The sequence below is a fragment of the Crocodylus siamensis genome, chromosome 4 (assembly GCF_052110815.1).
Source record: "Crocodylus siamensis isolate JL-2025a chromosome 4, ASM5211081v1, whole genome shotgun sequence".
Lineage (NCBI taxonomy): Eukaryota > Metazoa > Chordata > Crocodylia > Crocodylidae > Crocodylus > Crocodylus siamensis.
This window is the reverse complement of record NC_143398.1, coordinates 64,712,310-64,738,703: the sequence shown is the minus strand read 5'-3', so window position 1 is coordinate 64,738,703 and position 26,394 is coordinate 64,712,310. Positions and strand designations below refer to the sequence as shown.

At 47.1% G+C, this 26,394-nt stretch overlaps 1 long non-coding RNA gene across 2 annotated transcripts in view; it reads right to left on the bottom strand.

Moving 5' to 3' along the window:
- Positions 1-1,952: 1,952 nt before the first annotated feature.
- LOC149865794 (uncharacterized) overlaps positions 1,953-26,394 on the bottom strand; it is an 81,432-nt gene continuing 56,990 nt past the window's right edge. For both annotated transcript variants that reach the window (XR_016441778.1, XR_016441779.1), the window contains 3 exons: positions 25,382-25,454; positions 15,443-15,629; positions 1,953-4,930 (listed from right to left, as the gene is read on the bottom strand). This is a non-coding gene — a long non-coding RNA (uncharacterized LOC149865794). The remainder of the gene's footprint in view (positions 4,931-15,442; positions 15,630-25,381; positions 25,455-26,394) is intronic.

The window sequence follows — 26,394 nt, the reverse complement described above, 5'->3', positions numbered from 1 at the left end:
TAAAACCATGACACTTGGCAGCAGTGGATAAATCTTCTAGCAAGCAATGATAAAGGGATGGGAAGACAAAAATCTCAGAAATAGTATACAAACACAGCAGAGCATGAAAAACAGGCAATTTAAATGTACAAGCATTTTATTTACGGTGATGATTCCTAGCCTCCTGATATTTTTGTGGGAAGACTTCCAAAAATACTTCTGTTTCAGTGGAGGCCTATATATGGAACTACAATTTTGAAAAATATATGCTATGAGACTTGTGATGCACAGCCATTAAGTTACTGAGAAGAATAGCAAAATCTCAGAAGCAGGGCAAAATCAAAAAACGCAAGTTCAGTTCCCCATTTCCTGTCACAGCCCCATTAAGTACTCTGGACTAAATTGCAATCAATCATTTTTTTAAAATAATATACTTTATTTTTATTTTGGGGCAGGGTGGGGGGGTGGTTACAAACTGGCACATGAAAGAAAGGAGACCTGGTTAAACCCAGACTACAGATCTGTCCCAGAATTTAGACTCCAAAACACTTCTATTTTGCAGATGACCTTCAGAGTATTAGATTTATATTTGAACAGGCACAAATGGAACTGAGTTTAGTGGTATTTGGGGATATTTTTTCATATCATCAAACCGCTACATAACTAGTTCTTAACCTTTTACACTCAAGGCACCCCTCCATAACTTTCTTGTATTTGGCATAACTCTGGTTAAGAACCACTGTAAAGTCTCAACCTATCTACTTTATCTCCAGGGTGCTATCACCAGGTGGAACTACCCTGCGTACACATGCAGGTCTAAGAAGTGGCAGCAAGGGGGCAAACTCAACATGAGTAAGTGCACCTGCCTGGTGCTGGGCAAACTCAGGGACTTGTGGGGGATGGAGATCCCCAGGTCTGACAAGGGGATCAAGATTCTTAGGGTAGAGTTCGACCCTAAATTGCGTGGATGGAAGGCATTGGAAAAGATGGAGACCAAAGTGAAACAGAGGTTGGGACATGTGCCACCTCTCCATGGGAGGACATGTGACGCTTGTCAAGGTGGTGTTGCTACTAGTCCCCCTTAACACTCCACTGGTCTTCCCCCCACCACAGTATGTCACCCACAGAATCCAGAGGGCCCTATGCATGTTCTTCTGGGGATCCAGATGGGAGGAGGCAGCAAGGAAGATGCTATACAAGTCCAAACAGACTGGGGGCAGGGGAATGTCAGACATCCTCCTGTTCCTTGGGACCAAGTACACAAGCCAGATTTACAAACTGCTGACTGGACCAGAGACAAAAATGGCCTGCTTCAATCATCAGATCCCATTCAGGGGACCTGCTGAAACAATGGCGTGCATACACATTGCTCAACGGGAGGCCATGGACCATGAAGTAGCCATGGTTCTACAATGTCCTGGAAGAGTTCTGGAGCAAATATGATCTGGTCAAAGAAGCCCCTGTGGTGATGACCAACCACTGGAAGATGCAGGAAGCATCTTGCAGAAGTAGAGACAGACTGTCAACTGTGGACCTGTTTCTCAGGCACAGCTGCCAGGCTGTGTGGAAGTGAACCTTCCACAAGGATCTACAGAAAGAACACAGTGACTTAAACTGGCTAACAGCCCATTGGACACTCCCCTTGCAGGCGCTGAGGCACAGAGAGTGGGCAGGAAAGCCAGTCCAACTCCAAGAAAATCTGCCAAAGCAGAGCAGAAACCATCAACCACCTCCTGTGTTTATGCCAAGGAGGTGTGAATGAAGGTAAACTGGTTCTGCTGTGTGGTGGCAGGGGTCAGGACCATGACAAGGGAGGCAGCGCTGTATGGGCACCTGACCACACCTATATAGAGAGAAATATATTTTTGCAAAAAAAAAAAAACAAAATTACCCTGCATGCACATCAGGCTATCTCCAGGAGGAGCATGCAGAGTCAGACAGGGAAGCAGCTCCTGCCTATGTTTGGTTTCGCTCCCTCCCTTCCACGCTGTGCTCTGCTTCACTCCCCTACTCCATGGGCTGACAGTTTGTAAACAGAAAATGCAGAGTTCCTCTGAGGGCTGCTGTCTACACTGCCTATTTACAAACTACCAGCCAATAGGAGGGTGGAGTGGAGTAGGTGAGGGAAGTAAAACCTAATGCAGGTAGGAACATCCCCTCCTGCTGTAGTTGCCTCCCCATCTAGCCCCTCAGGAAAACAGGTGCAGGGGGCAGTTTTACCTGGCAGCGATGCCAGCAACACAGCATCCTTGAAAGAGTCTTACAGTATCCTTACAGTATCCTCATTGAGAACTACTGCACTATGCTATTTGTTACAATTTAATATAAGGGGGAATCTCTCCTGGAGTGGTAAATAGTTTGCAAGCCAAAATTGAGGACAGTGGCCAGTAGCGTAACTAAGACAAGGTGACAAGGCCAAGAGCCCTCAGCACTGACTTAACAGGGGCTGGAAAAAAAATAACAGCTACTGCAGACTGGCCATACCACCAGCAGCTGAGCACTGAGCTGCCCTCTTACACCTTTGCAGTGAAAGAGACATATGAAAAACTTTGTATAGTGTTTATGATTCTATAGCTGACTTTAGCCAATGCCAACACGTTTTATATGCTTACAATTATCTAATTCATCAAAAAAAGTTTGAAAGAAGAATACAGGATGTAATAGAAATAAATACTATATCTTTAAATTTTTATTTTAAAAGTTGTGTGCAATGTTTTTCATATCATTAATTTACTCCATGAGTTAAGGAACCCAATAAAATACACATAGTTCATTAACGCTGTAATTTAAACAATTGTTAGTAAGGATATTCAGAAGTAGGCTTGCCACTCTATACTTAAGTCACATAACTGGGTCTTTGTAAGGCATACCTTAGGTATTGAAAATACAGTCACTATTGTTTGTATCATAGTAACACCTAACAGCCTGAACTAAGAACAGGGCCTCACTGTGCTTAGCATTGTACAAAAAGAAAAAAAAAAAAGGGGGTTTCCTTAAAGAGTTATATATGCCTTCGTCATTTCTTATCCCATCTCCTATGTAGAGTACAGTAGTGCCATGTATCCTTGGGCATGAGTTGGTGCACCCTTATGAAATAACATAACATAGAAAGCTTCAGCACATATTCTCTGCAACACAAGTAACCAGGAGTCACTCAAACCTGCTGATCTCTTCCCACAGAACACCGAGTCAAGTTCAAGACCTTGATCCTTATCTCCATGTAATTCATATCCTGGGCTCAGCAAGTCTTAAAAAAAGATTGCCAAAAGGTTTGCAGTGGAGACTGTGGTCAATAGGTCTGCTTCTCAGGCATAATAGGACTTTCTAACCTAAAGGAAAAAAGAGCTTTTGAGTGGGAGACAATCAGAGACTAGAGTCAGGGCACTGCCTTCTTCTAGAACAGTGAGGCCACAGGGTGCCATGCAATGTTAGCACTGTCAGGTGTACAAACATGAGCCACAAGATAAACCAAGAGACTTCAAACACAAATCCATAGCATTAAAAAACATTCTGATTTATTCTGGTCTTTCTGTTCTTTGCAGACAAGAAGAATTTCTCTGTTCTTTTTCCATAGTTAAAAAAGTGAGTGAAAACTAATTGCTGGCATTTTCTGTGGGGTACCTCAAGTCTATTGAGGCATGTCTTGAGTCTAAAAAGGTTGATAACCAGTGTCCTAAGAAAGTGGTTTACTCTATAGCAAATCATAATTTCTTTGTACTGACTACAGTTTCCAGCCCCAGCATTACACCAGCAGTGGTGGATTAAGATTTACTGGGGCCCTGGGCAAAAAGAAAATTGGAGGCCCCCTACCAGGCTAGGGCAGGTTCCCTCTGAGCCCACTAGGGGGCTGCAGCCGGGCCCGCCTGGCCTCTTCAGCACATCTGGGGTGAGCCAGGGGGTGCAAGCGCCACTAAGGTGAAGGCAGCCCCAGCCTGACCCACCCCTGTACCTGGCAGGCATCACATAGTTACATACGCACTTCCCCAGCACTGCAGCATGGGCTCTGCGCTGCCTCCAGCTGCCCGCCTGCCCCTCTACTGGCTCTGGTGAGGTGGGGCTGTCCCAGCGGCACTAATTCTGGCAGCCACCCACTGATGGCAGAGAGTGAGAGTGGGAGCAGGGCCACCCATGGGGTCTCCTGGCAGCAGACGGCCCTGGGAACATGCTGCTGCCCACATGGAGCTCTGTACCTGCCCCTAGCCCCTGGCCCTGGCCTAGCTAGAAGGGAGAAGACACATGCTGCCTGCCCCAGATGCCCGTGACCAGTATGCCTGCCTGGGCCGTGCTGCCCCTGGCATCCCTGGAGGCCCCTGATTGGCAGGGGCCCATGCGTTAATCCACCCCTGCTCACAGTATAGGGTGATGTCTTCAGTCACACACTGTAAGTGGAGATTTGGTTTCCTTTAAACCTATTTTCAGTTTCTTGGTAGAATTTGAAAGCTAACAAACAAAGGAAAAAAAATCCCAAAGAAAAGTCTCTCCAAACAAGGCCAAAGATTTGTCAAATGTAGACATTTTAGCACTTCCATTATCTGGCACTTGCTCATGCAGTGCATCCAACTTTGTCACCATTTCACATTATTTCTTCCCCTTTTGGCATCCTGCAATGCTCTGGTATTATAATTTTTATAATGGATGACTCTCTGGGGGTCTGAATAACCCCTCCACTGAATCCACTTAGTCTATGAAGTTTTCTTTATTGGCTTTATTAGATTTAGCATAACCACCCTCCCTAACTTTTCTTTTTAATTACTGTCAAAGCAACCAGTATTCACTGTAGGGTATGTGAGCTGCGCGAGTTGTGCAATTCAAATGCAGTGCAAAGGACAACAGTAAAATACCATCAAACGTGCCAAGAAATGGCTGTTTTCATTCGGCTACTGGCTCAGTAGTTTGGTCTGACTGCAAAGCAGAAGGCTCTTGTCTGTTCACTGTTGCATCTGGTTCTGTTCTGTGAAAGAAAAAAATCTTCATACAATTCTGGGTCCTGGTTTCTTAGCAAATCCTCCCTCTCTAGGCGGTAATATTACAATAAGCAATCTCAAAGCTACTTACTCTTCAACCAACTTAGGGTTTGCATCTTAATCATGCTGCCCATTATAGACAAGGTGTAATGTACTCTACAGCAGTCTACTACACCTAAGTAAGACTCCCACTTTCTGTAAGAAGGCAGCACTGACTTGTGGGGATTCTGCAACCTGACTGTATATTCAACTTTAATTAAAATAATTCACGTCTAGTAAAACTGTAATAATGTGAATACTAAAAATGCTGTAATTTGTAGCACATTTAATACTATGCAGGTCGCTACTTCAAGCTGCCCAGGTTCCCCCAACACCTCCAGATGTATCAAGTAACCTTTCTCTCCCTTTCCTGCTGCTTCAGTTTTCTCAGCCTGTATTTGTTAGTACTTTCTCCCTCCATCTCCTGCTAGTCTGAGATCCATCTACTTGTGCAGGACAAACAAGCCTCTTAAATAATCAGACGTGCCTACTAAAACTGCATTTGGGGCTCTAGGCCACTAGAGATTAAATAATTAAAATATTTAATTCCCTCTTAAGAGAAAAATGAAACCTAGTGGACACAAGGCAAGCAAGGAGGGAGAATACGAAAGATGGACTCTGACCAACTTTTGTTTACATAAAAACAGGAATTAATCAGTGATGTTCAAAACGGAAATTAAATTAATGCTTTTCTATTGAAGGAGTTACAGAACACAATTTGTATATTGGGATCCAATGACTATGTGCCAGTAAACAAACCTTCTCACTGCCATTTTGAGGGATTCAGAACCTAGAAGATGCACAGTGGGACAGAAACTCTATATATGAAATTCTGGTCCCACAAAAGTTAACAGCAGTTCTGTAGTTACAACACTGTAACAGACACCTGGTCTGTATTTATGCTGGTTCCACAACAGGCAGGAAGTAAGGAGAAAATGCAGCTGGACTGCTGTACTTCCAAAGCCACATGATTTATGGATTATATTTTTCCCCTCTATGCAGCTTTATGCCAAAGGGTAAGTTATGGCCCAAAGTGATTTTCTCCTTCAGTCAGCCTATTCTTTACCATATGCTAGGTATTGTTTCACCTGCAGTTGCAATCCTTCTTATGTCCATTTCCCCCCTTTATCATTGCTGAGTGTGCAAATGAAATGCTGCCTTTCTACTTCTAAAGCAATGTGCCTACTATTCACTTTTCAGGCACTGGCTATGGGTTTACTGGGTCTCATGAGAGATTCTGATGTGCTTTTCTATTACTTTCCTAACAGATTTTAATTATAAATTTTAGCTATAACTTTGATGGTTTAAGTATAGTTACAAACTTTCCTGGTGTGTAAGTCATAGAACGCTTCATCTCCTATCAAAGAGGCTTGTATGATCCCATCTTTACAGAACTGAGCTTTTAATTTGAAACATTTGACTTAAGAACTGAAGGTTTTTTGCGGGTTACTATATTCAACAGAAACTCATTCAGCACTCAAATATTTAATTCTTTTTTTGAGAGAGACCTGCATCAAATTTACCCACTGTGGACGTGTCCGGACGAGCAGGAATGTGTGCTTTGGAGGTGCCACAAAATGCACACAGTGCATGTTAAAAGGTTCTCCACACTGCATATTTGCAGTGTGGACCCAAAATTAAATACCAGGAAATCCCAGTATCTAAAAAAAAGGTAAAAGAAAGCAGGCTGGCACACGTGGCTGCAGTGTGCACTGCTCGAAGTAGTAGCCTGGCTAGCCAGGGCCACACTCTGGCTGTTGGCCAGGCTCTGTGCAACCAGATCACTGCTGCTGCAGCCCAACAATGTGCCACTGCTATTTGTCCCCATGGAAACACATGTGCGCACTTATGGGGATGCGCCCCGTGATGCCTAAATTGTCACAAGTATTTCCTCCAAATAGTTTGAATACTCAGGTCCCTGAACCTTCAGTATACAGAATATATATTTTATAATGGAGTAACTCTGGCTAAACAAAATTAGTATTTCCTTTGGATGTCCTAAGTAGAATAAAAAAATAATAAGTCTGTTGTTTCCCATTCTTCCTGTAGATTTTAGAGTAGATAGCAGCTTAAGTCTTTCTTTTGTCCCCCTTTACTTTCCTTTAATCTTCTATCATGCTAGAGCTTGTTTGCTTTTATTGTAGAATCCCTTTTCCACTTAGTACTAGCTCAGTGTTGATAAATATGAAATTATGCACAGTAGAAAAGAAAGTTTAAATTGATATTCCCCAATGGATTTTAAAATTACCTTATCTACCCAAAACCAAGATGACTTCGAATTTAGGACTACCCCCAATAATTAGATATTCTCTATATATAAACTTTATAAATGTTATATTTTTCCATGTATAAAATCTAATTATCAGACGGTCATCTTAAGTTTGTCCCCAGCCTCTTGACCCCTACCCCTCCACTTGTTCTCTCTGCAACTTGCTCCTCCCACAGTGTCTGTGCCTTCGCTGCCTGCCTCCTACATCCTCTACTCCCCCACCTGCCACCCTGCAATCTCTGCCCCCTGCCGGTCCCCAGCAGCCTCTGTCCACTTCCCCCTGCATCTGCTGTCAAGCAACTCCATTTCCTCCCAGGGCACAGAGTACATGGAAGCTGTGGCCCATATCTGGCCATGAAGCAATGGCAGTGGCAGTAGGAATGGCAGTTCTAGCCCCAGGACACTGCTGTGTAGCTAGGCAGGGGCTGGAGCTTCCATGTTGTCTGTGTCCCAGGAGGGAACAGATCCAGAGCCATGCCTGACAGTATGCAGTGGGGAAGGTGGGAGGGGGCAGAGGCTGTAGGGGCAGGTGGACAGGCAGAGACTGTGGGGAACATGTTGTGGGCAGGGGGAAGGCAGCTGCTGCAGCTGTAACTCTGGCCATGACCTGGGCTCAAGACCAGAGTCAGAGCCACAGTAGCTGCCTGCCCCCCCCCACCGCCACACACCTTGTACTCAAATCCAAGATAAGGGGCTTCCACCCCATGCCAAAGTGAGGGGAGAAGGATTTGTCTTGGGTTCAAGTAACTATGATAATTGTATTGACCAAAAAAAACCCAACCCCCCAAAAAAATTAACCCAGGTGATGGACACATAGCTGCAGAAATGTGCAATAAAGACTTGTACTTATTTGTACTCTTGTACTCAACAACAGTGTAAAAACAAAAAGCACACAAAGGCCTAAAAAGATGTTAACTTACATAGGAAGAATATGATAAGTGAAGAGTATGGCCTCATCCGGAATACACTATGCTAGTCCTCAAAATGGCTATTGCAAAACTAGAGAGTGTTCAGAGAAGAATGATGACAAAGACTATCTGGATGGAAAGATCTTTCCTATAAAAGAGAAACTGAAAAGATTAAGCACCAGATACGATTTCATTTTACATGTCCAAATGACATGTATCTAGCTATATAACTGTGGTAGCAGATCGAAAATGGCAAAAGGGAAGTGGGGGCAGCAGCAGAGAGTTCACTGCACATACACCTGACAGCATAGGCAGAGGGAGAAAAAATTATTTGGGATGGCTGAGCATGTGCACGTGCCTCCTTCCCTCCCCAACCTGCCCAGCAAATAAGTCTGTGGGGGAAGTGGCAAGAGGAGGGGAAGGGCTGGGGCGGGGGGGGCAGGGGCAGATTGAGGCCCCAGTAATGAGGGAGGGAGTGGGGCAGGAGCAGGGGCTGAAGTGAATGGGGCCCCAGGTGGCCTGGGTTGTGGGAAAATGAGAGCCTAGGCAGCTCGTCCCAGTGTTGCTCCCACCACTGCGCACACCCTGGCAGAGGCCCAGGGAACACATGCCCCCCCAGTCTGTGTGTGGGGTGGAGGTGGCTGTTGCTGTGGACTGGGCTTTGCTCCCTGCTGCAGCGGCCCCGAGAGCCACACAACTTCATGTGCCACACGACTTACCATCCCATAGCCCAATCTAAAGTAAGCAGATCTAGGTTCTAGACCCTGTTTCACCCAGAGGGAGTTTGAAGCTGCACACTAACCACCAGATCTTAAGCTGGGCAACACCAAGGCCCCTTTCCAGCCCTCTGTTTGAAGTTGCTCCCTGGGAAGTTGAGAGAAGGAGAGAGAAGTGGGGCCAGAAGGAAGAGTACAAGCTAGAGGGTATCAACCTGGGCCAGGTTCAATGACACGGATACTGTTCTAAAAGGAAAAGACCTTGGATTCTGCCCTGGGCACCAGTGCTGTTTCTTTAATGAACATGAAATGCCAGGTGCAGTGGATCAGCTTTAAGGGAACGGCTGGAGAGGGACCTGGACAATGGCTAGCCTGGGGCCTGGCAGTTAGAGCATTTTGCTGAACGGGAGATGATGAGGTGAAGAGAAGAACCTAAAACTCGCATTGCCTGCTCTGTGGGTAGGTGTCTTACGAGGCTAAATGGGGAAGGGTTGTCTTCCTCCTGGCATGTACACAAACAGAGCAATTCTCTTTCACCACAGGGGGAAATAGAATCCTAAACTGTGTGTAAGTGCCCTGAAACTGAAGTTACACTTCTGTTTTGACACACAAAGTGAAATAGGATTTGACTATAGGAGTGTTTACCAGAAAGGACACAAGTATCTGTGGTCATGAGAAAAAAATATACATAAACAAATCAATGTATTGCCATTAGATCAGGAATTAACAAAATTAAGAAGAGCCAAGATTGTTCTGTGGAAATCATGAATATCCAGAGTTGTTTTAATGCCTCTTCATGAATGTTTATCATTAAGTATATCACATGCTTCAAGGCATAAACAAATCTCAGTTAGGTAAATTGCATGCGTGTTGGGCATCAAATAAAATCCTACAACTGGCAGATGTGGGGTTCTTACATCTTCCTCTGACCTGCCAATTACTGAGTCCTTGTGGGGGGAAATGGAGCTATTGCACAATGGACACTTATAACAGAACAGAATGACAGTCAATGCCATACTTAATGTGAAGTGAATTAGCTCATTAACTGTTAACTGTTCCTCGTTACTGTACTGCACTCTTGCAGCCAGGCCTGCCATGCAGATTCTATTCTGCACACATGTCTCTGTGCAGTTCCTGACAATGCAAGATACTTGAGTGGTTGGACAAACTGGGAAGGAGGGGACAGCTCTTGGGAATACCAACACAGCTCCCCAGTACCAAGCAACTCCTCTATTCCAATCTCCTGCCCTAATCCAGGGTGTTCCTTGCCCTCGAGAGGAATTTGGAGAAACTCCAGGCATTGACCCCTGGAAGGCATGATGGTTTGGGTACTTTTGGCAGCAGTGTAATTCCTAAAAGGTAAGGGTTTCACTTTAGCTGTATACCTTTGGACGTTTTCTCCAGAGACAACTGTTAAATGGTTTCCAATCAGTGACATTCTTGCTATGGGTCAAGTCATGTCTATCTACACCCAAGCAAAGAGCCCCTCTCTGTTGCTGTTTTATCCCTCAAATGTCCCATTATCTTTTTCTGTGATTCCTGCCTTTCAGAGACCTACATGCCTATCTTGTCTTTCCCAAAATGCTAAGTCTTCTCCTACCTTCCTTGTGATCTTTGGTGGGGTTGCCTAGACTTAAAGGCACCAACTAGTTTGCATCCCAATCTTCTTGCTATTATCACCTTTCCTCCTACATTAGCATAACAGCTCCTCTCTTTTGTCTAATTCTATGTATATTCCACCCTAGCAAAGTCAGCACTTTAGCAGCTCTCTCACTCTTTCTCTCTGCCCTGCTCTTTGTTCAGCTTTGTTGTTGCAGCAGACATCACACAGGGACACCTCCAGAAGTCTCCCTACACCAGTGGGAGTTGACCTTTTTGGCAGGCATGCCACAAATTAGCTCTGTACCTTCTCCTAGAGCAGCCTCTCTCTCTCTGTGGGTCGTCATGACTCATGATGACTCGAAAGTGGGTCACAAGAATATATGAAAGGGTTGCAAGCAATCTTTAAAAATGGATTTTCCTTTAAAGGAGAAAAACGTAGAAAACCGTGGCATTTCCCTTGCAGGCTGGCAGAGTTCCAGCCTGCAAGGAGCTGCTTGGGCCCCCCCCATGCCTCACACATATCCACCCCTGCTTCATATACTTCGGGGCTAGGGCCTGGGGAAGAGGGGCAGTGGATTGGGAGTGAGGGGCACTGGGTTGTGACTGGCCATTGTTGTTTACAGGTCCTGGTACAAGATGGTTGAGAGTCACTGCCCTAGAGTATGCTACACACAGAGCCTACCCATGACACAGGTTGGCCACCCCTGCCCTACACCATGAAAAATCAAAGCGTGTCCTCCAGTATATCTTTGCAGACTGGGGTCATCCAAATATTGACCTCTTTGCAATTGTCTCTGTTTTCTTCATTTCTCAATTCTGAACAGTCTAGCCCAGAGACATACAAACATTCTTGAGCTTTAGCTGGGTAGATCTAGCAGCTACTCTACCATCCCCCAATCAACAACCATCTTGTCGTCTCACATCTGGTAGCCCTAAAATTTCGAGGCTTACAGACTATTAGAGGCATTCCTACTATTAGAGACCCTGTTCTACAATGGACCCTGAAGCTAGTCCTTACAACTCTCAGGTGTCCACGTTTGGAGCCTATGGCAAGACATTTGTTGTTCCACCTCTATGGATGTGCTGTCTTTGGTGGAAATGAGTTGGTGAGAGATCTCACATATGCTACTTTCTATCCTGACAAGGCAGTCCTCAGGATCCACCCAAAATTCTTCCCTTAAGTGGTTTTCTTACTGGTCCTCTTTCTGAAAACTTACTTCCCAAGTAGAGTTTTCACTACATTTGCTCATAGTTAAGACAGTATCAACCTACAATTTACAAAGGAATAAACCCTTTTATAAATTTCCATGGCTTTTTGCAGCTGTAGCCAAGAGATCTAAAAGCCATAGTGATATCAGCCCAGAGATTATCCAGTTAGATATTAGGCTGTATCAAAATAAGCTACACAATAATAAAATAAGCTACTCCTCTCTTGTCAGCACGGAGGCGGAAAAAGATCTTGGGGTCATCATTGACTCCAAGATGAACACGGGCCAGCAGTGTGGGGAGGCAGTCAGGAAGGCCAGCCGCACCTTGTCATGCATCCCGAGCAGGTCCAAAGAGGTGATCCTCCCCCTCTATGCGGCACTGGTCAGGCCGCAGTCGGAGTACTGTGTCCAGTTCTGGGCACCACACTTCAAGAGGGATATCGACAGCATAGAGAGGGTCTAGAGGAGGGCCACTCGCATGATCAGGGGACAGCAGGGCAGGACCTATGAGGACAGGCTACGGGACCTGAACCTGTTCAGCCTCCAAAAGAGAAGGCTGAGGGGGGATCTTGTGGCCTGTTATAAATTAGTCAGGGGGGATCAGCAGACATTGGGGGAGTCACTGTTCTCCCGAGCACCGCCAGGAGTGACCAGGAATAACGGTCACAAGCTGGCAGAGGGTAGGTTTAGCTTAGATATTAGGAGGCGCTACTTCACAGTCAGGGCGGCTAGGGTCTGGAACCAGCTTCCAAGAGAAGTGGTGCAGGCTCCTACCCTGGGGGTGTTTAAGAGGAGGTTAGATGAACATCTTGCTGGGGTCGTTTGATCCCAGTATTCTTTCCTGCCATGGCAGGGGGTCGGACTAGATGATCTGCTCAGTTCCCTTCCGATCCTAGAAACTATGAAAGAAACTATGAAACAACTGTTGAAGTAGAGCCACCCTCAATGATTCATGCCCATGCTACCTCCATAGCCTCAATTTGCAGGTGTCAGTTACAGTATTGTCACTCCACTGTGCCAAAAATCATGAGACAAGTGTCTGTGTGTGGGTGTGTTATTTATGAAGGTGTGGGGGGCTGTGGGTGTGGGGGATTTGGAGTCCAGGGAGGGAGGTGCCCTGCACACCCTGGCAGGAAGCGAGGTACTGTGGGTCAGGAGTGAGAGGTAGCAGCAGGGCTGGGGGGAGGGGGGGCTGTGGCTTGGGAGTGAGGAGCAGACACACAGAGACAGCACCCAGCTGGTAAGTGGAGGGGAAGGGACTGGGGGGGAAGAGATCAAGGCCCTCCCCAGTGAGGTAGGGAGTGGGGCAGGAGCAGGGGCTGAGGTGAATGGGGCCCCAGGGCTGGGGCAGGTTGTCCAGAGGCATGGAGATTGAGGGGGAGGGCAGCAATACGCAGCCCGAGGGGAGCCATGGGGGGCATGAGCCCTGTACGGGGCAGAAGCGAGCTGCCCACTGTGGTCTGGGGCTCTGTGCTCTGCTGCCTTTGCCCTGGGAGCTCAGTTGCACGAAGCCATTGCTGCCTGGCGGGTGGGCAGGAGCATGGGGCAGGCTGGCCGTGTGGCTTATCTCCTGCCTGCCCAGTGGCAGGAAGCACACTGGCATCACGTGGCAGAGCTCCCAGAGAAAAGGCAGCAGGACACAGAGCCCCAGCCCACAGCAGGAATCCCACCTCTGCCCTGCGGGGGGCACATGCCCCCATGCCTTCCCAGGGGTACACACTGCTGTGGGGAGCTGCAGCCCTCCCCTGCACCTCTAGATGACCCGCCCTGGCCTCAGGACCCCAGTCACTCTGGCTCCTGCCCCACTCCCTCCCTGACTGCTGGGGCCCTCAATCTCCATACCCCACCCCTGTCCTTTCCCCTCACCCCTTCCCCTCCCCAAACTTACCAGCTGGGAAAATCCAGAGATCTGAGGGTTCAATCAGGAGATTGCAAGTCAGAGTTATTTTGACTTAGAAATCCTGAGTTTCACAATGGTTTCATCTGGCATTACTGCAGTTATAGAAACATTTCAGAGTGGCTACCTGGGGCTCAGCTCATAGCTTTACAAAACATCACACCATTTTGGAGATGCTACATTCAGCAGGGTGGTCTTCTGCTAAGTACAGATATTCAAAAAGCCCAGGCCTGAATTGATTTGATTTTTGCAGGTTAGTCAAACCTGAGTAGATTGAACTGAGAAGCAAGTGAATAGATATAATTTTTATTCTGGAAATGCAGTCACAGGCTTGCAGCGGCTCAGTCTAGAAGCTGGGGGGCACTACAGCAAGCCCCCCCTTCCCTTTGGCAGTGGCTGAAGGAAAGCTGAGCTAAGGGGAGGGGGGTGTGGCCAGGCCCCAGCAGGCTTCTGAGTATGATTAGAGAGGGGTTTAACCCTCCCCCCACCAACTTCCACAGTACCTAGCTGGGTATACCTGGAGGGAGAAGGGGGAAGCAGACCTTGCCAGGCTGTTCCTCTGCTCACCACTCAAGCAAGGGGGGGCATAGACAGACCCTGGCCCCTGACTGGCACACTGAGGTGAAAGGGGGAAGGGAGAAGGGCTTAATTCCCCCTCTCTCCCCTTTACTACTGGCACAAGTGCCGCAGCCCCTGTCAAGCTTCTCCCCCACCTTCACTACTTGAGCAGTGGGGGGCATTGCCAGATGCTGGCCCTGAGCCAGCCCCCTGAGGCAAAGAGGGGGAGGGAGGGGGGTTTAATTCCTCCTCCTTCCCCTCTCCCACTGGCATAGGCTAGAGTCCCATTCCAGTGGGAGACAGGAGGGAGGAGGAGGGAGGGGGGATTAAACCCCCTCTTCCCCTCTTTGCCTCAAGGGGCTGGCTTGGGGCCAGCATCTGGCCACAGCACCAGCCACTTGAGTGGCAAGCCAGAGGGGGGAGCCTGAAAAGGGCTGCTGCACCCCTGCTGGTGAGAGAGGGGAGGGAGGGAGAATTAAGCCTCCTCCCTCCCCTCCTTCACCTCAGGGGCACAGCCCAGGGCCAGCATCTGGCTGCACCCCCACCCCCCAAGACTTCAGTGGGTAGAGAGGTAGAAGACCTTGGCTGGAGCTGCCCTCTCCCCACCCTTGAGGAGGGAGCAGTGTGGGGGGCAGAATGTGGCAGCCCCCCCACCCATGCAGACATGGGCTGGAGACCCAGGGGCCATGGAGGGGGTTTAAACCCCCATCCCTCCCCTCCACCTGAGCCTAATGGCCCCCACCTCCTTCACCCCAGTGGGGGGCACAGTCTGGCTGGGACTGCTTCACCCCTTCCAGGCAGACTGGGTTGCATCCCCAGCCAGGTTTTCCACCCCCACCCCTTTGTCAACAAGCCCTCACTGCCCTGGCTAGAAAACAGAGGGGCAGGGCCAACCCTGTTCTGCTGGAGCAGGCAGCCCAGCCCAGGTCTGCAAAGCATCCTGGGGTGCTGGGGGGCTATGATTTAATTTGAACTAGGAAGGGGTTTGGGATGGAGGTTCCATAAACCAGTTTGATCCAAATCAGTTAAGTCTGATACTACCTTCATCCAGGTTTATCTTTAACTAGTTTCAGCCATTTTGAAACTGGTTTATGTGCACTGAACTTCTGTTCCAGGTTTAAACCAATTTCTGATCACTTAAACTGGTTTATGTGTAACTTCTGTCCCTAGCCCTAATGACTGTTCTCTTAGGGGGACTTTGACACCCAGCTCCAGATGTGTGGGTCAGTGCTTTGGAGTTACCTGCAAGTGAGATGGTATATATATGGACAAGTACATTAAGGAGAAAAAGAATGTACTTACCTGTACCTGGAGTTCTTTGAGATGTGTGATCACCCCACATTTTCATTCTGCCTTCCTTCCTTTCTTCCTCTGAGTTGAATGTAATATGGGACTCTGAGAGCAAATAGAGGATAAGCAAGAGGACATCTCCTTTTATTGCCTCAGCACAAGGAGGCTCCAGGGGGCAGGCTTGGAATCCACATGGGTACTGGTAAGACAAAAAGTCTGTGCTCAGAAGATCTGGGTGAATACAACCACAAGTAGGAATGTGTATATTGATTATTTACCTTAAAGAGCTCCAGTTACTCGTGAGTAACTTCTTTTTCAGTATATAAAATCAACAAGGCCCTGTCCCCACAAAACCCTTCATACTGCACCACAAAGCAATAAACCAGACTTCTATTTACATTGCTTTTGATTCAATGCATTTTTAACAACAAATTTAAAGTTACATTTGAAATTATGCCAAATAATTTAAAATACATTCTGAAAATTATAAACTTCAAGCAGAACAGGCTTCTGAAATGTTAAAGACAGTCAGGACACTGAACTGATGGGAGAAACTGGCTAAACACCTAAAGCTAGAGTTTGTTCAAGTGTTGAACCTGCTTCTGACAGTGATAGCCTATTTGCAGGTACAAAGAGAGTATTCTCCATTTCAGTTCAATGACTACTTCCTTCAAAGTCGAGAAACCAATGGGAAAAGCTTTTTGTCCTTTCCAAGCTATGATTCTATATACATTCAATCTACAGTGCAGTGCTAAACAGCATTACTTATCTGCACAGTGCCCTACTCAGACTAACTTACCTAAAACACAAGAGTAAATTAGGTCAAGTGGAGCACCAATGCTAATACAGCTATATTATTTCTGGAACCCATGCAAGCTTGTTTTGAACTAGCTTAGATGTCTCTATACATCACTGGATTGTACACCATAGATACACCCTATAAATAAAAATATAGGCATGACAGGATATCATTTAGTAGTTCTAAAATATGGACATGATGACCAGAAGTGATTTGTTCTGTTTATTAGATACAGATAATACTTATTCAGTGAGTCTGTTAATGTTTTTTGATGCACATATTTCAGTACTTACGTTCCCAGCACAATTGAGAAACAATTTTAAAATGCTGTTTTCTGCTTTATAATTTCACCATCCATAAGTGTGCTGGGATGAAGGGACTGTAGGAAACAGAGCTTCTAAACAGAAAGCACTGATTACACAGGCAGAACTTTGGGCCTGTGAGGATCAGTGGCTGCTGTGCTGGTGGTGGCAGCAGTACAGATAGCTTCTGGTAACAGCAGCAACTATTTTTGAGCCTAACCTACAAGGATGATACCTGCAGTCTCAGTCACCCCCCTTCCCCCAATGTTAAGCTACTGTTAGGTCAGCCACCCTGTTGCCCAACTCACACTCACTAGAAGAGTCTCAATGTGTTACTTAACAAAGACATCTTGGCTATGCTGTAACTGGTCATTGCCTCTCTGGTCTGCTCTCTTGGTTCTCCAGCCCCCTGCTGTCTTGCTCCAGCAGCCTCACTCACTCTGTCATACTCTGCAGTGTCTGATACTGTGTTCTGGCATCCTCTAGCCTTCTGCTCCAGCAATTTCTGGCCCACACTGTCAACCTCTTTAAGGTGCTCTTTTTCAGCAGTATTCTTGGTTCTGTGCTAGGGACTGTCCACTGCATTCCCTGGTTTGGAGCACTAGCCCCTGTGGTCATACTGGGGGCATCTGCACATGCATTAATACACTTTTTCTAATGCACATTCAATTTAGTACCTCCAATATGAGATACTAAATAAATGCACATTAAGCTGTGCTTATGCGCAGTAGCACAAACACATGCTTTTTAGGTGATGCTTAATGTGCAATAGCCTATTTTACTGCACATTAGTGTATTAGCATTTTTTTTAGGCACCGCTTTAACGCACAGTAGAATAGGCTACTTGCACATTAAAGCACATGAATAGATGTGCCCACTGTAACCAATTCTGCTTCTTGCTCTGGAGCTATTACAGTCCCTAGTGTAGACAGGTCCAGAAAGGAGTGTGCTAACAGCTTCAATATTACCCCATCACTCAAATAATAGAGGAAAGGAATCCCATTTCACTGGGATCAGTACTTTTTTTTTTAAATAACTACAAAGTGCAAATGCAAAACAAGATAAAAGTTGTTTCAATCAAGTTTTCTTGCTTGCTTATTGATGAAAAATCAGTGATTTATATTATTTTGATTTAAATCAGTCTGTTCGGGAAACCAAGAGAATCAACATGTTATCATGGGCAAGCCAGAGTATCATATCAACTACTTCACTGTAATTAACATTGTCATTCTTATCCTGAGGTAATAAAAAACAGTGAGCTAATTCGCACTTAGCACTAGGCACGAGTTTGTGCAAAGGCAGTTATGCTGGAGTATCTCTTTAAATACCAACACTCTCAACTATGTCCATGAGTAGAAGCACCCAACAAATGTGTTCATTCTGTAGTCCTGAAATGCTCTCATTCCCTGCCTGTGAGCCAACATTTCCAAAACCTATAATTTTTACCTGCCAATTTTTACTACCTGATTCTGTTGTCATTATAAACATTTGCAGTAGTAAACTATATAATATTAAAATAAACACAAGAGATTTTGGCATTAACTGTATTGAACATTTTTCCAATTTATTCCATAGAAAATGTCATTTTTTAGTTTACTCAAGGCAGATAGAGGATTTCTAGGCAATGGCTACAAAATGATTAGAAGCTAAGAGGCCTTGTGACAGGTTAAGTCCTCCTTGCCACAAAAGTCAAGCGAGAAGTCAACCAACCTTGGCTAGTACCAGCTATCAATACCTGATATACTACAAGTTTGCTTTGGAAAAACTCTTTAAATGGCACAAGATAAATCGCTCTTCATTCTCTTTGGTCTTTGGCCTTTCTGCCAAGATAAAAGGCAATAATTATATAATTACAGCTGTGACATAAGACCCCCTCCCAAGCTGCCCCCACGATGGTTCCCCACTCCTCCAGCAACCCCCATCCACTACTTACCTGGCACAGAGCCGGGGTCCAGGTCTGTACAGCTTGCACCACTGCTTGTTCTGCACAGGCAGGTAGCATGCTTCAGTACTGGGGCAAGGGCCAGCCACTTTGGCTGGCTACCAGAGCATCTCTGTGGAGGACCTCAGCCTCCAGTTGCCTGCCCTGCTGTTTATACCCAGGGTATTTTTTGATACCTAGATCTCCAGGTATCAAATTTTGACCCCGCATTGCAAAAATTCAACATGGGGAAATGTTTTTCTGTTCCCAGAGTGCTTCTCGCAATGTCTCAAACTGTTTTGGGATGCTGCAAGAGGCACATGTGTGCTCATCTGGACATGTCCAAAGGGTACATACAGGCATTTAGGGTGGTTAGATCATGTTAAAAATGGCCACCCAACCTAACTTGGCTCCCCAGGTGAGAACCTTACATTTAAATCCCTAGTTAAATGTGAATTGTACAGCACAACCCCAGAACTGGGAAAGCCCAGTTTGCTGGCCTCAGCCCCAGAGCTGCGTTTGCCTTATCCCCTGCCTCTGGGCTATTTTAACCTCCTGTGGCCTCTTCCCCATATGAACAACACCCCCCAGGGACCAACCAGCTCCCCCCTGGACCCACCAACCCCGCAACCCGCAAGCCACACCCAGTGCCAGTTTTACCAGCATTCACTGGTGCCAGGAACTAATTGAAGTAAGTCAGGATGGGGGAGGGGTGTTTGGGATGAGGGGCTGGTTCACTGAGGGGGGGGGCGTGTTGTTCATCTTGGGGTGGGGAGTCAAGGGGCTAAAAAAAAGCTCCTGGTCCCTGGGAAGTGGGGGGAAGAGCCCCCTCAACCTCCAAAGGCCCCCCCCCCACAAGGTCAATGCTAGTTCCTCAATCCTGCCAAACCCTCCCTAACCCCACTAACCCCCTGTAGACCCCACTTCTTCCTGCAATCAGAACCTGCTTACCTCCCCTGACCTCCCTGATCTCCCCCAGAGTCTGCCTGCCCCCCAACCTACCCAAGGCCTGCTGCACTACTTCCCCCATCCCAACCTATCTTACATCGGGTGACCATTTTTATTTCAGTCCAACCTCCCTCTAACCTCCCTGAACGTTGGTAGATACTCCAATATTGATTTTTTGGCACGCTATAATCTACCTGTTTTTCGTTTTTTTTCTTCCTGCATACAACAGGTATTAATGACAACCTCTCCCTTTTGATGGGCCTTGATATCCAAGTAATTTGCTTTTTTTCTGTTAATTGTTTGTCTGCTACCCCTGGGAATTTCCCTCTCCTCTCCACCTTTACAGTTCTGCTCTTGGCTGTGTTTGCTTGCTTCCCTCTTCAGACCCAATGAAGAATGCTTTGCATTGCATTTGAAAGCTTTCTAACTTTATTTCAGCCATGCAACTGATCCAATAAAAGACATCACCCCACAAAAACCCTTGCCTCTTGCACTAATATCAGAAAGTATTCTATCCAAAAAACAGGCTGGCTTCTGCCCATGCTGCTCCACAGATCACCTGCTCTCTATAGCATAAGATATTAAGTCAGCCTCTGTGACAGGGGGTCAGCTCAGGACTGGGTCACAATATCAGCCTGCCTGCCTGTCTCTGGGCTAACTGCCTGCCTTGTTCTCCTGCCATGCCTTGATGGTAATAATTAACATATCAATCAAGTAGGAGGCTGCCCATTTACTTGCCCTGGTGATAAGGGCATTACACACAGCTCTGACCTGCCCTTACCATGTCCCATGCCTCACAAATGGCATTCCAGGCAGCCAACCTCTCCTCTCCCTCTCAGCAACCTTCTCCCTCTCAGCTTTGGTCCCCTCTCTGGGACCTTCTGCCACACAGGCCCTGGCCCCGCCTTCACCGGCCAGTCTGACTCCACGCCCCTGGCTCTGTGCATCCCTCACATAGTTAGTAGGGTCAGAAGGGTCCTGAGCAGATCATCAAGTCCAACCCCCTGCCATGGCAGGAAAAAGTACTGGGGTCAAATGATCCCAGCAAGGTGTTCATCTAGCCTCCTCTTAAAGACCCCCAGGATAGGAGCTAGCACCACTTTGCTCAGAAGTTGGTTCCAGATGCTAGTCACCCTGACGGTGAAGTAGTACCTCCTCGTGGTGGGCCCTGGCCCTTTTGACCCCCTGGGTCCTGGCCCCAGCATTGACCAGTTTGAGGATCCATCCAGTCAGGTTAAACTCAGGCTTGCCTTCTTTTCCTCACAACTTCACTGCCTGCTTGCTGAAGTTCTCTACCATTTGAGCCTCAACCCTTTCAATCTCTACTCAACTCTGGGCTTCCTGCCCATCCTAACGTATCTCATGCTCCCTGCCCATAGCAACTCTGTTCCAGGCTCCCTGCCTGTCAGCTCAGCTCCAGGGTCTCAACTATGGGGTTATAAGGTGTCCCCATCCACCTTTTACTGGGGAGGTGACTGGCCTGACATTTCTCAGGACTACCCCACCACACCATCCTGCCCCTGCAGGGTACAGGTTTCAGTTATACCCAGGACCTGGGGCCTCCTCCCTCCCCATAGCCCCTGCCCATATACCTCTAAGATGTTCCGAGCAGCAGCACAGCCACCTGTTGTAATTCCAGCTGCCAGCAGCAAACTGCTGCCCCAGCTCTGAGGGCCTGGCTTAAAATGGAGGCTGCTCCACCCCCTCCTCAAATCCCAGGGCTCTCCTGGAGTCATGTGACTGCCTGATTAAGGCTAGCCTACACCTGCAGGCTGCCCTGCTGCCTGCTCTCAAACCTTAAAGTGGCAGGCACCAAAGATACTCTGCCACAGCCTCTGAAGCAAAGAAAAAGTACAGGGCAGTATTCATTGGCCTTACTGTAGCTTATGATACTGTATGGAACTACTGTTTGATACTGAAGCTCAAATATTACTTAAAGATCCCCAGTTTGTACAGTTTTTTAAAGACTGTCCCTGCTGGCATCCATGCATCTTGAAAAAAGAACCTGATTAATATGCAGGCAGAATAGTAGCCAGACCTAGGGCTGGGGTGGGGTGGGGTGGGGTGGGGTGGGGTGGAGAACTGGGAGAATAGTTTAAAACAAGGGACCTAGAGGAAAGGGTGGAACCTGAGATTGTTTGGGAAAAAAGGAGGTTTGGCAAGGAAGTGACAGATGGGGGAGACAGAGGAACTGAGATGGATAAATTGAAAGCAACTGGGACTAACAGGACATGAACACTGGGTTCAGAAATCAGTGGGGGGAAAAGAAGGATGTGGGAGGAGACAGATTTAGCAGTGACTGAAGGTGCAGGGTAGAGAGCCTGAAACAGAGCCAAGTGAAGTGAGACTGCCAAGATTTGATCAGAAGTCCAGGGAGAGAGGAGGGGACTGGAAGCCAATGAGGATGAGTAACTCGAGGCAAAGCGAGAGACAGATTGAGGAGATCGGCACAGGACTGGGACTAGCTGGGCAAAGAGACTGGGGAGCAGGAGGAACTGGGAAGAGATGTTTGGCAAATTACTAGATGAAGGGCATGGGCAAGGGATGAGGAGTCACTGGGCGTTAGATCTTGGTCTGTGCTAGCAACAGATTATGGGAGCTAGGACAAAAGATGTCAAGATGGGTGAACATGAACAAGAGTTTGTGTCCCTGAAATCACGCTCCCCTCCAGGGCGTGGAACGGGAAGCGGAGGGACTTTAAGGACAATAAGAAATCCTTTTTTAAATACATAGGGGGCAAAAAGAAGGTCCCGGGTAACGTGGGGCCCTGGCAGGACGTGTTGGGGAATTTGGTCGTCACACCAGACGACAAAGCTAACATGTTTAATGATTTCTTTGCCTCTGTCTTCCTAAGTAGGGACCAGAACAGCCACCTCCCTGCTGGGCCCCCCTCAGTCCCCAGGGGAGGCACACCTGGGCCAAAGGTTAGCATGGAACCAGTTAGGGGGCTTCTGGAGGGGCTGGACGTATTTAAGTCAGCCAGCCCGGACGATCTCCACCCTAGAGTCCTTAAGGAATTGGCCAAGGTCATTGCAGGACCCCTGGCACGGCTCTATGAGCACTCATGGTGCTCTGGTGTAGTCCCATAGGACTGGAAGAGGGCCAACATGGTTCCAATCTTCAAAAAGGGGAGGAAGGAGGACCCAGAAACTATAGGCCAGTCAGTCTTACCTCGATCCTAGGCAAGCTGTTTGAGAAAATTATGCTGGCACACATCCATGAGGGGCCAGCTGGGGACTGCATGCTTAGGGGCAACCAATACGGGTTCATCAGTGGCAGGTCCTGTCAGACCAACCTGGTGGCCTTCTATGATCAGGTTACCAGATCATTAGATGCAGAGGTAGCAGTGGACATAGTCTTCCTGGACTTCCGGAAGGCATTCGACACTGTCTCTCACCCCGTTCTCATTAAGAAACTGGGGACTGTGGTGTTGATGCCCACACAGTCAATTGGGTTGCCAACTGGCTAGAGGGCCGCACCCAGAGGGTGGTAGTGGATGGGTCCTTCTCAACCTGGAAGGACATGGACAGTGGGGTTCTGCAGGGCTCAGTCCTCAGGCCCGCACTGTTCAACATCTTCATCAGTGATGTGGATGAGGGGGTAAAAAGCACCCTGTTGAAATTTGCTCATGACACTAAGATGTGGGGGGATGTGGGCACACTAGAAGGAAGCATCAGGCTTCAGTCAGACCTAGACAGGCTACAAGGGTGGGCAGATGTGAATAGGATGGGATTCAACACAGACAAGTGCAAGGTGATGCACCTGGGGAGGAACAACCGGCACCATACCTACAGGTTGGGGAACTCCCTTCTTGTCAGCACGGAGGCAGAAAAGGATCTTGGAGTCATCATTGACTCCAAGATGAACAGGGGCTGGCAGTCAGGAAGGCCAACCGTACCTTGTCATGCACCCACAGATGCATCTCAGGCAGGTCCAGGGAGGTGATCCTCCCCCTCTATGCGGCACTGGTCAGGCCGCAGCTGGAGTACTGCATCTAGTTCTGGGCACCACACTTCAAGAGGGATGTGGTCAGCATCGAGAGGGTCCAGAGGAAGGCAACTCACATGATCAGGGGGCAGCAGGGCAGGCCCTATGAGGAGAGGCTACGGGACCTGAACCTGTTCAGCCTCCAAAAGAGAAGGCTGAGGGGGAATCTAGTGGCCTGTTATAAACTAGTCAGGGGGGATCAGCGGGCATTGGGGGAGTCACTGTTCCCCCGTGCACTGCCAGAAGTGACCAGGAATAACGGTCACAAGCTGGCAGAGGGTAGATTTAAGCTAGAAATCAGGAGGCGCTACTTCACGGTCAGGGCGGCTAGGATCTGGAACCAACTTCCAAGAGAGGTGGTGCTGGCTCCTACCCTGGGGTTTTTAAGAGGAGATTAGATGAACATCTTGCTGAGGTTGTTTGACCCCAGTACTGTTTCCTGCCATGGCGGGGGGGTCGGACTAAATGATCTACTCAGGTCCCCTCTGACCCTAGAAACGATGAAACTATGACTTAAGACTACTGAGTCTCACTATTCCCCTTTTGTCAGCAAATATCTGTGAAATTGACCAGTCAATTAACTTATTCTAGCGCTGGTCCAAAAGAGGATGATAGCTTACTACTGCTCTCAGTTACATAGCTGAAGTGATAGGGGTCTGTGCAATCTACCAAAAAGATCCAGTCTTGCTGATAAATCACAAGGGTGTTAATATTATGACAGATGATAGAAACTATTTTTCCCAACTTGGTTTTTCATAAAGCTAGGAAAATGCATGTGCAACACATATACATGTATGCACACACTACATTAATAACAATCACTGTCACAGCATGGGGTTCCCAGGTATGGCTGTGACACCCATAGGGCTCCATGACCATGCCAATCTTGCCCAATGGGCACCCTTTTCCTTGCCTGCCACATCTTGTTTGTAATTATAATAAATAGGGCTGCCCTCAAGTTTGTGTTTGGACATGGTCCTGATGGACCCCACTGAACCCTTTGGGTTCCTGGACCCCTTTTTGGGTCCTGCTCAAAATGGCTGCCTCAGAGGACAACCTTAGCCTTATAGGCTAGATGCGTGGCTCCAAAACCACCCTTTTACCATGCCCCAAGCCTCACAGATGGTATTTAAATGTTGCCACTCTGGGGCCTTGCTATAGCTCGGCCTCCTATCACCACTGAGCTCTCTGCAGCCCTGTCTCTGTGCCCACACTGGCACTAGGCTCTCTGCAGCCCCTTGGTCACTGCGCCCCCTGGCACTGGGGTCCCCACACTGTAGTTGCTGTTTATAAATGGATGGACCGGGCTGAAGCCTTCTCCTCCCCCAGTAGCCTCAGCTCGGTCCACCCATTTATAAACAGCAACTAAAATATGAGCCTCTGGGCTATAACACAATGCAAGCAGTTTAGGGTGTGCTGTGTCCCTTTAAAAGAGTCAAACTTCCCCCCAGCACTAAGTTCCTTGTAGGCCAGGTACCTGGTGAGCTCCTGGAGCCCCATTAGCCCTATACGCAGCGTATCAGGCAGCCACAGCACCTCTGGGCAATTCTTCCCTGAAGGCTCCTTCCACTGGTTGCTGCTAGAGAACTACCACACACAGGTCTCAGCCCTGGGGTTTATATGTGCCCAGGGCCCTGCCTTCTTCCGGTCAGCTGACCAGGTGCAGGTGCAGACTAATTCCCTTGCTGCCATGGTAACCTGCACCTGTGGGGTTTCTGTCTGGCTCTTAGGGCCCTCTCCCTAGGCAGTTTCTGCTCTTAAAGGAGCAGGCACCTTAGTGCCCTGCGACAGTCATTTAGAACACGGCAAAGCTCAGCTCTCCAAAATTAAGAAATACCTAGAATTAAGAATGAGATTTCTTACTCCTATGCAATCGTAGTTTGATTCCCTTCTCTCTGTGCACTGTGATAGTGTCTTGAATTACCTGATTATAGATTATTTTTTTCTCACAAGATCCTTGTGCAGTGCATAGAATGGATGATGATAATGTGTACCTGGTTAGTATTTTATTTTCTCCTCATTGTTCAAGGAACACCCAGGCCTTCTCTGCTGCACACTATTTCAACTCTGCAATGAAGACAGAATTATATATTTTTCCTTAGGAGTTTTCCATGGCACTCACCATTGCAGCATGTGAGTGCCTTACATATATCCATTACTTACTTTCCATACCACCTTTGAGAGATGAGTCACTTATCATTACCTCCATTACAGATTGCAAACTGAGGCACAAAGAAATTAAGGTCAAAAGCATTCCATACTTACCTACAGAACTTCATATATTCAAAGGACAGCTGCCACTGAGATCTGCACTTTTGCACAATACATTTTAAAATAATACAAGAAAAACATTTCTAAACCAAAATTAAAAGTATTTTGATCAAAAAAACATTGAAACAGGGCATTTTGACACTTGCCTGTCTTTTTTAAATATATGTATCTCAGTGGATATAGTCTCTCATCTGTACCAACCAGATTCCACTTTTAACATCTAATTTTAAACTCGTTTATAACGTTAAATTGGCTCTTTTAATTCTTTTTCATTTCTTTAATAGGGTTAAGATTCTTTGTATTTTTGTGGAGTTATAAAAGTGCTAAATGCATTTCAGATTTTTTTTAACGCTATTTTTGAATTTTGGGGAACAGGAACAAGAGGACTAGCAAGACAATCTGTAAAGTGATGAAGGACTATTATTTTCTGATGCCTCAGACCCGGAGATTATATATATTTAACTGGTTTGTGAGTCAGAACATCCACAAAAGCTTAATCTGCCTATACATTTAGCAGATTGGACAACAGAGCCCATCGTAGATAAAGGCTTTTGTCAGTGCTCTATTATGGCCTGAATTACAGTTGCTTACTCTGTCAAATTCATGGCAACTACAATATCAGATAAAAAGCTTCTTTCTCCCTGAATCCAATGGTTCTTTGTCTACACTTGTTAAAAGGCATTACTTACAGTGACATCTATTTGAATTAGCTTCTATATGATAGCTGAAGAAATGT